General features: G+C 43.6%; 1 protein-coding gene across 1 annotated transcript in view; it reads right to left on the bottom strand.

Moving 5' to 3' along the window:
* LOC105937937 (SH3 domain-binding protein 4) overlaps positions 1 to 14,848 on the bottom strand; it is a 59,243-nt gene extending 44,395 nt beyond the window's left edge. The window contains exon 1 of the mRNA XM_012879513.3: positions 14,602 to 14,848. The gene's annotated coding sequence lies outside the window, so the exon portion shown is untranslated. The remainder of the gene's footprint in view (positions 1 to 14,601) is intronic.
* Between the last annotated feature and the right edge of the window lie 125 nt (positions 14,849 to 14,973).

Raw genomic sequence — 14,973 nt, 5'->3', positions numbered from 1 at the left:
TAAGGTGAGTTTGGACTCTTCTAGTTCAAAAGTCAGTACAGGTAGCCCTTCATATGAAACAGTACCAATCAAGTAGCTCTCAGTTTCAAAAAGGTTGGTGATCCAACTTAATTAAAAATTAATCTAGCATAATTTTCAGTCAGTACCAAATTGTGCAAAATTTGATCATCCCAGAAGCGTAAGTGTGTATGTACATCACTAAATATCGGTTATCGGACGTAACAGCAATATTAATATTGGATATTGATATTGGCCAAAGTTTTCATATCGGTGCATGCCATTACAGATGCTCCAACCAGGCAAAGCTAAAGGCGAAACAAATCAAACTAGAATAGAATATCCAAAAGCATGTACACTAAATATGTTCAAGTATGTAGTACGGCAAGTATTTATATGCACTAATACATTCGCCCACATCCATCACCGTAAAGCTGCACAAAATGTTTAGAAAATCCGACATCGCAACTGTGTTATAAACTTCCATTTTTCATGCTAATGTAATATTTAGCCAGTTGGACATGATCTCATGTGTGAAGATGCTCTTACTGGTCACAAACGACATCGCCCAAAATCCTAAAGATCAGAGAGTGATGAAAGCACAGATGAGACAGAAAGGAAAGAAGAAAATAGTCATATATCACACCTGATAATGTCATTGCAAGATTTCCCATTATCATTGTACAATTTTCCAATATTGTGCAGCCCTAGTGGGACTCACACTTTGACACAACCTTTCTCTTAATACATTCTTGGCTCTTGGTTGCTTTAAATCTCCGGCTGACTTCCAGACAACTGCTGGCTTTGTGTAAAACAGCAGTTTCCTCTGACAGGACGTTGCCAAAAAAATTACCTAATATTTTTTAGATTAATATTTGAATGTTTATTGTTATTTGAGAGGTCAAACTCACCTCGTAAAAACCTAGTACACAAACTTCCTTGGTGGTAATGGGTGTCTCTGGTAGGTGTTTCCAGTGGAGATCCTAGTATGCAGCGAAGACACTCTTACAGTAAGAAAAAAAAAACTTTTACAAAACCTATTTTTTCCACTCACCCCTGTAGGGTTCAGTAAAAGTATCCCTGGCCTGCTGCTTTATCTTTGTTTATGCTTCTATCCTGTCCTTTAGCCCACATCCCCCTCTGACCTGCACTTCCTGTTCCTGATTTAGGTGGAAGTGCTTTCCTGCAGAAAGGGAGTACACGCTGGGGAACTGAATTAAACTGCTTCTCTTAGATAACTTTTAAAAAGTTTGCATTATTGAAACACATGCTTGTTTTTAATTATAGTTGGACTGAGTTGGCTCACTTGAATTGGACTGTGATCAACTGAACTTGACAGCACCGTTAATTTGGGCCAAATTGAGAGATTATCATAATTGACTTTATTTCCATAAACGATCCCACTTATGCTGAACTGATGCTTTCAAGATTGTTGGAATAGCATGAAATCTGGTTTTATTTAGTTTAATGCAACGACATGTTTTACCCGTTTCTAAGCGTAACAAATACACGAGGAGAGCTTAATGTTTTGTGCTGCTCCTTACATTTCTTTTGATGATATATTTTTCTCACACATCATAAATCGAGGCGGACCCTGCCTGCCAGTACTCGTGCTCCATGCTCAGTTTGGACTGCTGCGTACCTAAAATGGGGAAACATACTATGTGTCTCAGAGCAGAGCGGAGGATTGCAGTGGATGACAGTAATGAACCCCCAGCTGTATAACAGCCCAGTGCACAAGGTCAAAGACACGCCAATGTTCTGCCCACAGCAATAAAAGCATCCCGATGACCAAAACGACTGGCTCCATATTAGCCCTGAGAGCAGGGCTTGCCTCTGCTCTGAGTTTGAAGACAACCGTTCCTTAACAGGAAGTGGCTTGGGAGGAAATGCCTTTGTGATGAGAGGCTGCTAGATCTCTGCCGACTCTCCCTGCCTGCTTGATTTCCTTCAAAGTACCACCTCTAACAAACACTTCTCGTCTGCTTAGTCATAGTTAAGAAGGCTTCAAACTGAGAAAAAAAAAAGATAGATTAAAAACAAAAGTGATCTTTCTTAATTTTCAAACAAACCCAATAAAGCAGATCTCATTATTTGCGTTGGGACTGCATGCAGTTAATCTGAACCAGGAGCCGCACGTTAGCGGGAGCCGCCGGATCCGGCGAGAGACACAAAGAGTCTGACGCTGAGTCAACACTGCCGAGGCCTCGAGTGTCTGGGAACAAAGAGGACTCCAGAATGTGTGTCCAGCGGTGGAGGGGAACCGCACCACAGGGTGCAAACAAACGTCACAGTGGAAACATGTCTGCAAATCTGCAGAGTCCCCCTTTAGATTAGCAACCATGACTAAAAGGTAAACGGACTGAACTTCTAGAGCCCTTTTCTGGTCATAGTCAGAACAGCGGGTAACACGGGGTTAAGTGGCTTGCCAGACACAAATAGCATTCTCCAACATGCTAAATGTCACAGAGCGTAGGGAGCACAGCTGAGACAGAGAAGAAAGAAGAAAATCTGCAATTATTGCACCTGATTATGGTTGAAATAACAATCCATACTTAAGAAATGATTTATTCAAGGATAAATTTATTTGGCACCTTGGGCGGTCACCATGGGCGTAGGTTTGTATAGGGACCATAGGGACATGTCCCTACCAATAATTCGATGTGAATAACATGTTTATAATTTACAATACATCGTTGTTAAAGCAGTCGCTTATTTTCCTCTCGCAGCTCCGCTGCTTGGCGGCCGCTGCTGCTGCAGCTCCGTCTGCCAGCCTGCGTGTCCAGTCGGTCTTTCCTGTCGCTTTAACTCAGCAGCGCACGTAACTGTGCTGTGTGCTGTTTAACTCCACTCTCATTGGTTGTTTTGCCTTAAGTCCCACCTTTTCTCTCCCTGGTTGGCTGTTTTCTAGTGCGTGCATGTGCGTGCATGCTTGCAGCGCGAAATTTAAATTTAATTCACGCTAGAATACTGCGGTTACTACAACGAATATTACACTACGAAACTAGTCCCAATTAAAAAAAATTATATTATCCACGCTATAACAGGCGATAGAAGAAGCAGGAGAGAGTAGTTTTCATTTGTGGAACTTAAGAAATGTAAGTAACCAACGTTAGCATCTTAAAATAATATTTAATTCTGAAGTATAATACATTTTATCAACAAAAATATTCAGTGTCAGGCAGGAGTTCTGAAGACTGCTGGAAAAATCGACAAGCAAAGAATGTAAGCTTTCAAAAAATCCCTTTAAGGTGGTTCAGATATAAATAGCAGGTGTTATTCGTTTTATAGAGTATAACAATACGAGATGGTGCCTAAACATTGCTATTTTTTGTTTAGAAAGCATAATTAGGGTTCCACAAAATAGTGCTATTTAATTGACTATTTCTACTTTTGGAAATAGGATAAAGTACAAACAGAGGAACACATTGGTTTGATTTTACATAGATTTCCACACAGTCCATAAGTAAATTAGTACAAACATTAGTGTCCGGTAAAAATGCTTGAATCTGGCTGTTTATTTTGGATATTATTACATTACGGATAAGATAGTGTTATATTTTCTTTTAGTAATTGTTAAAAGCGATTTTATATTTGAATAAACTTAGGCTCATGCTTAGTGTTGTGATTGTAGATAATGCCACCAAAAATGAAAAGAGACATAAGGAGCTATTTTAACACTCAGACAGTAAGTATCATAGGATGATATAAAAGGTTGTGTTACATTTAATCCTTTAATACTAAAACACACTTGTAATAGTAACATTATATGATTATAGGAAACACAGATATCCAGTAATAATGATGCAGGGCAGCTTGGAGGTGAAGCAGCTGGCCATTCAGTGCTTCAGGTGATGTCTAATTTATTTTAATTACAAATTAAGGAGCAGCTTTTTATTTATATACAATATATATAGTGCTTATAAAATTTGTATTAATGTTGCAAAAAATGCTGCTTTTGTCTTTAAACGAAATGTCCCCTGATGCTCACGTCAAGTATAAAAAAATAGGGGCATGCATATTGCGTAGGACCAATGACATCAAACCAATGAAACTTGAGACCAGGTGTCCCTTCCAAAGTTGAAATCAAACCTACGCCTATGGCGGTCACCTTTTAAGAGTCCTGACACACGCATGTGTTGGATAGACCAACAAGAAAAATCATTCAAATAAGGGCCACCCAATAATTTTGATTAATTCATTACAAAAAAAATTGTAAAAGAATTGAATCGCACTTTTCTCAGTTCCCCAATTTCTGGGACATTAGTGACCCCCAGCAGACCAGGGATGCTGCAGATGAACTTGTTGGACAGGAGAGACAATAGAACGCACATTCTTTCTCTGCCAGGCCCAAACATAGGAACAACTGCCCATCAGTGGTCACATTTTAGCTCTGAGGTCAGAAGTCAAAATATCAGAGTAAGTCATATAAGGAACAGTTTGTTCCTAGTTTACACAGTGTTGAGTTGTGCTGGTCTCTGTCCTGTACAGTAGAAACTATTGTTTCCTGAAAGTGGAGCTTTTCCGTTTGACATGGAATATTTCCAGATGAGAAAAGCATCCAGATAACCTTAGTTCCCAACCAAAAAGCAAAGGCTCAGCATTCTGGTAACCGCTCCCCTTCGTCTCATGCAGGCCCATATTATCAATGCAAAACCCAGAGTCAAGTAACTTATTGTTTTAAGCCAAGAACGCCATAGAAATTGAAAACGTTGATGTTGCCAGGGATAAACTGAGCCTTCAGTCAGTTCATAAAAAAAGTCATGCATAGAGAAATCTGCTGGTTACCAGAACTGAACGGCTCTCAGCTTGAGTAGCAGTCACCAATGGATACTTAAAATTAAGGGGGCGGGACAAGTATGGCTGAGTTATCCACATAAGTAAGTTAAAAAACCCGATATGGACTTACTGTAAATTATATTTTAACATCCGTTTTGTTTTCTTATTTGTTTGGGGGGGGGGGGCAGTTTGTCTCTCATAGTGGAGTTGACAAGGCAGAAAAATTTCTTCAGGTCATCCCCCAGTCTTAGAAAGACGTAGGTAGTAATATGACGATACTACCCCATTCAAGATGTTAAAGTTGATGTTTCAGCCATATTTGCTCCGCTGGGTTGTTTACATGTGAACACGTCGGCCCTGGAGGTTTCTGAAAGTAACGTATCACAGTGATCCAGGAACACGGTGGATACAAAAACCAACATTTAAAAACCTCAGCCGAGGGTTCCCCTGCTTCTCTCTCAGACCCCTGCATCGCTGAAACCTCTGCGGCTTGTTACATACTCTTTAATAACCAAAGACCAGTTGCCATAGCAGCAGCAAGCTTCCATGTCTGTAGGGTTAAAACAGCTTAATGAACAGTTTATGTAACAAAGGAAGCTTACCAAGCCATACCAAGTTTCTGACAAGAGGCTTTTTAGACACATCCCTCAGCGCTTCTCTCAGACGTCAAACAGCACTTTGTGCTTCAATACTATGTGTATTGCCGTTTAATCCTGTTGTAAAACATATGGATAGCATGAGGAAGGAGAAAGAGTAGCACTAAAAATATACTGACATGCTCTTATGTGATGATTTTCTTTGCAGCTACATCCTAAGGTGGATAACTCATTCCAATACAACCCAGAACACCACAGTAAGAACCGGCTGGATGTTTCTGATAAACAGGAAAACTACTACTTACTAATTACCCCCAATCTTCTTGGTGAAAGTTCTTCAAAACAGGAAAAGGAAGTAGGAATTACATGATGACTGCTAGCTTTTTTTTGTTTTTTTGTTTTTTAACACCGTAAGCTAACAACAGAAGGACACTAGAAACATTTGATAAAAGACTCAAAGCAAATATTGAAATGACTGCTGTTTTTTCTTGCCGGGCACTGTTTCCATTACTTTATCAGCACATGGCGTCTGCCCACAGACCACAGCAGTAACCATCGCCAGCCTTCCTCAGCTGATTTAAAGAGTATAGCTCCGACTTCTTTAGCTTCTTCTGCTTTAGCAAACGTTTGAGTTGCCCGGCGTAGCTCCTGTCGGGGCCGCCGCGGCCATCGCTCAACCTCTGTGCGATATAAACACAGCGAGGTGAGACTGGCTGTGAAAAGGAGAGGAAGAATGTGAGGAATGCAAATCCCCAAATGAGATCTTAAGAACATAAAACCCCCCGAAAAACGTAATCATTCTGGTGACGACAAAGAGGAGGTTAACGGGTCTTGGTTCAACTGGCACTCCGAAATTCATTGGACTGCTTATAGTCTTGTCAGTCTTGTCACGAACAAGACGACAATGGCAACAAAGTCAGCCAAAGACATGTACAACACAGCCCTAACTACAGACCAGCCTAAAGTTCACTCTCTGTGCTGTAGTATAGAGCATTACTCCACACTCTGAAGCCCTGGAGGCACAAAGACGTGACGCTTGTATCCTAATTAGTCAAGATACCAGTAGATGAGTGAGACTTGATTCCTCTTTATCACTAAGAGTGTGAAAGGAATGTGAGACTTGTGCAGCTGCAGTGTTTATACAGTTCCATTGGAACTGTATAAACACTGCGGCTTTAATGATAGATATTCAGAGGTGTTTATACAGTTCAAGTAGAACCGCATCAAGCTGAGCTGTACTGAATCTAATTGACGTGTCACCCAGGAATACGGGCGTTAATCCTGGTGGAGCTGGGGCCTCCTGGGTAAGTAACTTTTCCATCTCAGGACCATTGAGTCCCAGAGGTACAACTAAACATTAAGTCTTGAATTAGGTTAAAACTCATTTTCTTGAACAGTGGTGGGTAACCTAAACTTGGCTGGCATTTTAACCTACAGCACCAATAATTACTCTGATGTACAATACCATCCTGACATAACATCTGCTTTGAAACATGCTGTTTCAGAAACATCTAGTTAACTGTTTGGCCAACAAGAGCTTGGTCTTTTCCTGAAGGTAGAAGTGACCATATTTTGACAAGAGGATGGAGCTGGAGAGAGCAGAAAATCAAGATATTGACTTGTAGTCTCAGATTAGATGGTTTCTTGCATTTACAATCTTTATAAAACAGATCATAGGTGTCCTTATCCAGCTGTTCCTGTCTGTTAAAAGTATTGACTTACTGTCTTTGTTCAGTCAGTTTTTGCTCTAAAACAGATTTTGGAAAAGATGGACTGTAAAAGCCATCTTAACATTTGGTTCTTGGAATCTAATCAGAGCATCTGGAGGTGGTTTAAAGTATAAAATCAAATCATATTCCTACAAGTCTGTAAAGAGGATGGACTGTCTCTTCTGAGAGATGTGCAACAAGACACGTAATTGAGACATTTCAGCAGTACTGAACAGAATCCTTGCTGCACTGAGCTGATCCCAGCAATCTTGTCTGGAATAAATTTAGAAATGCAGACAGATAATAATTGGAAGTACTCAGAAAACAATTCCCAACAAACACGGCACTTCCTCCAGCTGGATTACAACAAAAAAGCCCTTCATGTTTTTTTTTTAATGCAATGCTTCATACACTGATTGGCAAAAGTGTTCCTACTGATTCGACTTTGTCACATTTTTCCCACAACCACGGGCTTCAACCGTACAGAACGGACTTTGATGCAGTTTTATGTGACAGGAAAAACACAAAGAAGCACATAGTAGTAAAACGGTGGGAAAATGACACGTGGTTTTAAAAATCTGCTAAGTCTGGCATGGATTTATATTCAGCTCGGTTTCTCTGACCCCCAGACCCATAGATAAGATCCAATGCCCCTAACTTTAGGACTCAATTAGTAAAAAGAGTCCGCACTGTGAAACGTGGTGGTGGCAACGCCGTGCTGTGGGAAGGCACCAAGGACCAGGAAGCAGGACTCTAAATATGAGGTTCTGCAAGTTTCGAAAATACCTTTCAAAACATTTATAGTTCAAATTTACAACCAAAATCAAATATGAAAAATACCCTAATGAATTACCTGTGTAACTTATATTTAACTGTTTGGATAGGTTTTGAAATAAAACTATTAGCCAACTAACAAAATCACTGTTTTCAAGTTAAATATACATTTTTTGCTACAGCTGGTAGAGGATAATGGAACAGGAACGGTTGGGTTAGAATTGCTTAAACACGCTAGGAGCCACTAACCTGACCCTAGCCAGATGTATGTCGCTCCGCCTAGCTCCACTCATCCATCTGGGACAGATACATAGGAACGACATTTCAGAAGGCTGGGCCTTATCAAAAAACCGTTGCATATGATTGGATAAGCCACTTGTCTGTCATCTTTATCGACATGCTATTTCAACCACTCACATCGAAGCTAACCCGTGACGCTGATGATAGCGACGCAGGAAAAAAAATGTGTTTGCGGCTCTAGTGGCACGCGTTTTATTGACAGTGAGCTGACAGGAAGAGGGTGGAAGACAGGCGGCAAAGCGCCGCGGGTCGGAGTCGATCCCGGGCCGACCGCGTTGAGGACTAAAGGCCTCCTAACATGGTTTGCGCTAACCGCTCCGCCACGGACGCTCCCTGGAAAACAAAACTTGCCAAATCCGGTCGGAAGAAGGGCGAAAACATCGTTTCCACCAACAAAAGTCTTCAGAGCCGTTCTCTGATGTTCTTTTAATGAAACAATATTAGGTAGATTGGACAACACGGAAGAAATAGCAGCATCAATGTTAACGCTTGCTTCCTCGATGCGAGCCGCTATTGCTATCAAAACAGTCTCACGGTCGCTTCTCCACTACGTCACATCTATGAAACTCCAGCTCTGTGTCCTGATTGGCTGGACAATAAAATTGGTTGGAGAAATCACTCTCTATGGAAGATGTCCCAGATGGATGTGAGTGAAGCTAGGCGGAGCGATATCAATCTGGCTAGGGTCAGGTTAAGAAACCACTTTGAGAAGCAGAATTATTTTGCAGGTTTGCAGCGGACGTTGAATGTCCAAGGATAAATGCTTGTCGACAGCCCTTATTGTTTCCCAGCATAATGGGGTTTGCAGCAATAACACCTGAATTCTTCTGCCACATATTTTTATTTAAAAAATGAATGATTTGAGACTTCACTGAATACCACTTAAGATCTACTATGCTTGGTTTTTGAGGCCTGAAATTAATATTATCAAATACAGGAAGTTTTTATGACTGGAGCTAAATCCAGGAAAATCTTGGAAGAGAGCCCGTTGAAGGCTGCAAAAGACGCACTCTACTCACGAGCTGATTTCTAGGTGCATCTCAACCTAACAACGCTACAGGGTGTGTCATTCCTGTGTTCCTCCTGCGGCTCAGATGCTGCCAAAGCAATAATCAGTGAAAGCACTTCCATCGTTGGGAAGCCGTTTCACCAGCTTCCACTTAGCTCTTACACCGGCGTGGATCAAAACGGCCCAGAGATCTCCGCTTTTAGCAGAGCTCTTCTCTCTCAGGTTCAGGGTGTACACAAGACCACGGCTCTCCCCGTACAAGCCAACCCCGCAGCCAAACGGTGACGTGCTAAAAATAAATCCCCATTTCCAGCAGGAGGACGTAAATCATGATGATGTTTCCTTCCTGACAGCAGGTAGCGGCACCAGCAGCGAACAGCCAACTGATGTCTACAGCATGAAGGAGTAGAGGAGGCTGGAAGGGGGAAAGACCGTGCTCCAGGATGACTCACTCCTGTTATTAATGGGCTGGCTTCATTCCCCGACAAGTAACGCAGAAGCAGGCGACGACGGCCCTGGGATGGGGGTGGTGTGAGGAGATGGGGGGGCCAGCCACCAGCCGCCCGTCTGATGCCGACACCGGCCGTGCCCTCGCAGTCGTGACTCACGCTGTAATCAGCTGGAACCAGGGGCCCTCGGCGACACCGGGACACGCACGTTCACCCCCCGGAGGGGAGGAGGCCACTTTATCTGCAATCACATGCGTGCTTTGACACAAAGACGTCCATTCAAGCCCGGGCTAAAACACAGGATCGGGCCTTCGATGAGAGAAGGGTGATAAGACATCCCGGTTCCAGACCAGGACCGCGGCGTAAGCGCAGTCCTGGCAGCGACGTGCGCTGATCAAATTTACATCGCAATCAAGAGCGGAGGATGCTGTTGGAGAGCCCGGGGAGTGGTTGCTGGAAAACGTCTGGTGACGGGAGCAGAGGCCGAGACGGAGCCGCGAAAACAAGCAGCAAATGTCCTGATTCTGAAAAATAGTCCTCACAAAAACTGATGTGAATCATCGCAGCTGGTAGCGAGAGAAACTGATTTCTTTCTTTCATTGTTAGAGATGCTTGTAAAATGTGCATTGTGTACAATGTTTAATACAATTTTTTTTTTATTTGATGGGCTTATGGGTGTTTGAAAAATATCGCTGTCTTTTAATGATGCTCAAGTAACTGACTTGAGCTTGAACTGATTTCGGCCAAATTCAAATTAGAGCGCATTAGCTGCAAATCACACACACACACACGCGACTGTTTATTCTCCGCTGATCCCAGCCTACTTGCCTAAAATAAATTCAGTGCACAGACAATGAAATATTATAAATACCCGGAACACAATTCCCAACAAACACGCCACTTCCTGCTGCTGGAGTCCAACCAAACCCCCTTCAGGCAGTTTGTTTTCAAAAGTGATCCCGCTTACAGTGTCTCACAGAAATACTTGGCACCACTCTGCAAACACAACTATTTACTAATAGAGACCTAACAAAGTTTGTTGTGTGTCTGTTTTCATTTACTCTGATACCCGTGAATAAAAACCAGTACAAACCAACTGCCTTCAGACGTTCCGTAATTAGAAAAGTCCATACTGTGAAACATGGCGGCGGCAGCATCATGATGTGGGGAGTCCTTCCTTCCTTCCTTCCGCATAGACAGGGAAGCTGGTCAAAGCTGATAGGAAGACGGATGAAGCTAAATTCAGGTTACCTGACTCCGCCAGATAGATTTGCTCCGCATATCCATCTGGAAACCTTCCGTTGAAGTAATTTTGGGAAGGGGTGAAAATACTGGTTAGCTGATTGGCCTATGTTGGTGATAGACGGGCCAAATGAACCAATCAGATTCGTCGTCGCTCGTAACAGAGCGACGACGAAAACACAACCACAGCCAAGCTACTCTTGCTGCTGCAGGTAAAGGCTCGTTAGCTCAGCAAATAAATACTCTGTAATTCCGATAAAACTTGCTCGATAGCCACGCTAACGCTAGTTTCATCGGCTGAAGCCGCCATGTTCTTTAGACTGAACTGACGCGCTTCCCGTTGCGTCACACCTCAACCCGCCTCAAAGCCAACGCTGATTGGATGTTTGTTTGGTGAACGGCTCCAAATTTTCTTTAACGGAGAGTAGCCAGACTGATCTGCGAGTGAACCTTGAAAGCTCGCGAGATCAGGATGGTCTCACGAGGCTAAAATTCAGGGCAATCCGGGAAGAAAAGCTGTTGGAGGCTGGAAAAGAGTCAAACTGGGGCAAGGATGTCCTTAACATACAGCCAGTAGCGGGATGGTTCGGACCGTATTCTGTGTTAGAATGGTCCAGTCAAAGACCTGATCTATGTCCAACTGAGAATGTGGTGTTCAGGAAGTATCTATACCTCCTGAACACATTTATCAACAACACATTTGTCAAGCTGGTGGAGACCTACTCCAAAATATTCTGAAAACCACGTATCGTTTTCCTTCCTCTTCTTAAATAACAGCCACATTGTGCTCGTCTTTGCCTTTTTATAACATCCCAATAAAATACACTGAAGTTGGTGGTTGCAACAGGACAAGATGTGTACAAAGGCCAAAGAGGTATGAATAAAGCAGTGGCCCCGGTAGCAGAGAAACACCCAGGACTTACCAACAGCTCGGCGTTGCTGCTGACTTCCTTTTATCTGATGATAAATCAAAAACACATTTTGCACCGCAATCAAAACACGCTATTATGCACAAATAAAAGGCGCCGGCAGAAACATCCGACTGTCATCCAAAAACAGAAGGGGGCAGCTCAGCCCGATGATGCCGACCGCGCAACATGAGCGGTCACGCAGCCTGCAAATACAGAGATGGGTGCCCTGCATCCCCACACGCAGGCTTTAAAAGGTGTCTGACTCACAGAAATACGAGTTAAATCACATGCGCCATCACGTTCCTGATTAATGGAACCGTGAATGAACATCAACACGTCAACAAGGATCTGTTCTGTGAACGTTGGGTGCAATCTTTGAGTTTAAGGTTGTTTGACTGCCCTTATGGGACAGTGGTTTTACCCACTATTGTCTACAGTCCCAGTTCAAAAGTCTCCCCAACAGAACTATTCCAGGTCACCGGCAGTCAGGTGACAAGACAAGTTAATGCACGGTTGCCAATCTAGTCATCCAGAACAGGTACCGCAGCTTTAAGGCAACACCCGCTGAGCGCAAACACTTGTACGACAGGAGGAAACGGAGACATTCATTAACTGCACATTTCCATCAGCAGCGTAATAACAGCCGTACAAAAAGGGGATGCTGTATTTGTTTGTTCGCTTCTGTTTATTTTTACGTGGCAGAGGAACTGATCCAGTTCCACCTGCGCAATAAAATATATCACTTTTACTTCATGAAGAGAAGTGCTGGAAATAAGTGCTCTAAATGGCCCTCAGGAGTGAGAGGCTGGATGTTTGTCTGTCCTGAATGCCTCTTTGTTGCCCTGTGATAGACTGGTGACATGTGCATGGTTGACCCGGCCTCTCGCCCAATGACCACAACACCAGCCGTAATTATAGAAGGGTATAGACAATGGATTGCTGGGAAAATCTACCTTATATGTAAAAATATTACTGAGGTTAATTCTGTATTGTGTATTATCTGGTCTGCTGGATGTATGGTTACACCCCCAGTAAACCTGACAGATCACTGGCTTCTGCATTGATTAAACATAAACCAATCTGGCTTTTCGTCGCCGGCACTTACTTACTTTATGGTTTTGTTTTGAAGTGTGACAGACCGATTGCAATTTTGATCCATTCAGTTTATAACACAGGAGTAAAAACTGTGGCGCCCCTTCTATGACAGAGGTAGAAGTTTTGAATCCGACAAGGAATTACAAGATTACAACCATTTATCCATGAAGGCGGAGCTGCTCAACATTAAAAATTACCGTTAGCATCTTGAGACTCCAATCTGTGAAAGTTGTGGGTGTCCACCAAAGGGAGACCCCATCTAACAGGTCAGTATTGAAATGCCACGCATGGCGTAAACCTCACAGTTACTGACTGTTCACTGACAGTATAACAGACAACATACAAAACAGTCTGTGCTATATTGTCATCGTGGATACAGATGTTGCCTTAATATGTTGTGATTGGTGGCCTGTTCCTGGTGGTCATTGGGCAAGGGGCGGGGTTCACCAATGGCAGACTGCCAGTCCGTCACGGGGCTACACAGAGACACACAAGACAAGCAGCCATACATGCACACACTTACACCTAGGGTTGGTAAAAAGAAAAGAAAAAAATAGAAAGACCAATTAATCTAACAGTTATGTTCACAGACTGTGGGAGGAAACTGGAGTGCCCAGAGAGAACCCACACATGCACAGGCAGAACATCCTTGCAGATAGACCCCAGGCTGGGATTTAAACCAGGACCTTGTTGCTGAGTATTTGACCTGTTGATCACCGGTCAGAGCTAATCAAACAATAATTACCAAATGCCGGTCTTATTAAATAAATAAAAAAAATCCAAACCCTACCTTCCACTATTTCCCCGCGCATATTCCTGGCAAATCTTACTTTTATAAAAGCGTCACTAAAAAGAGTGGCCTACTAATTTTCTATTATGATGTTAATGCTCTTCTGTGTAATGAAGCATTTTGTTCCACGAGAGCAAAACAAACTGAGGAAACTTTTGCACTATTTTGCTCAGCAGTAAACATTGACTTTCCATGAATTAACTAGAGATCGGGTGGAACCCCCAGAAATAACCGAAGATTGAACTGAATCCTGTGGGAGTGAAGCTACAGTGAAGCTGGGGGGCCTTTTGGGGGGCCCCTGTGTTATAAAAACAGAGCAGGTTGTAGACGCTGCAAAGAACAACGGGGATGACGGTGAGGATGAGGAAGAGGAAGACGGTGATGACGTTATATCGTCAAAAATTGGTGCTGTGTTTCTCTGGATGCCATGGCAACCGGTGTGTCCCCCCTCCAAAGCCCCACTTGAGCTGCAGACGGACCATTAGCATAGAGAGAGACCATCAGGTTGTGACACCGCGGCTGACGTCCACATCGCAGCTTAACGGGGATAAAGTTGCTTTACAAGGCGGGTTTTTTAGGCATTTAAGGTCGGATTAAAAGCGAGATCAGAGCACAACAAGACCGTTACTGTAGTTTCCCGGCGGCCAGGATCCCGTTAATATGCAAGACGGTTCAACTCCGACACGGACGCGGTGGTAGTGGGGGGGAAATAAGCCACATCAAGCTTCTGCGTAAAAAAAGTGTGAGTACGATGAGGACTTAAGAAGAGCGCATGGATCCGACACATGTCCTCCTCCCCCCCTACAGCTGAGAAATCCGCTCTACTCGCTGCCTTCTCCCCACAGTGAAAAGTTCCAGGCGCTCCCAGGTGGAGTAAGGCGCTCCTCTCCGCGGGGGAAACAAAAGCGTCTCCGGCGAACACGGAGGAATTACGGCAGCCCGGCTCTTACCTGCCTGAGAGGACTTCTCGTCTTTAGTTCCCATGAAGAAAAAACAAGAGCGAGAACAGCCGAGCGGTCGCAGCTCTCGTCGAGCTCTCTCGTTGGCTGTTCTGGGTCTGAGTGTGTGTGTGTGTGTGAGTGTGTGTGTGTGTGTGTGTGTGTGTGTGTATGTGTGTGTGCTCCACCACCGGGGGCTCCTGGAGGAGAGCAGCCGAGCTCCGGCTGATGTCACCGGGGCAGGGAGGGGCCTCCCCGGGACACATCTCCGCTGTCGCTCCTTTAAAGAATTCCGCCCGGACAATGACTCCTAGAGTCCGTTAGTTCACCGAGCGTATAACGTGTGACGTTTCAAACCAGTTGGACGTTTTTATCAGAAACAAA

This window comes from Fundulus heteroclitus, chromosome 7 (genome assembly GCF_011125445.2).
Source record: "Fundulus heteroclitus isolate FHET01 chromosome 7, MU-UCD_Fhet_4.1, whole genome shotgun sequence".
In the NCBI taxonomy this organism is placed as follows: Eukaryota; Metazoa; Chordata; class Actinopteri; order Cyprinodontiformes; family Fundulidae; genus Fundulus; species Fundulus heteroclitus.
This window is presented reverse-complemented; position numbering and strand designations above follow the sequence as displayed.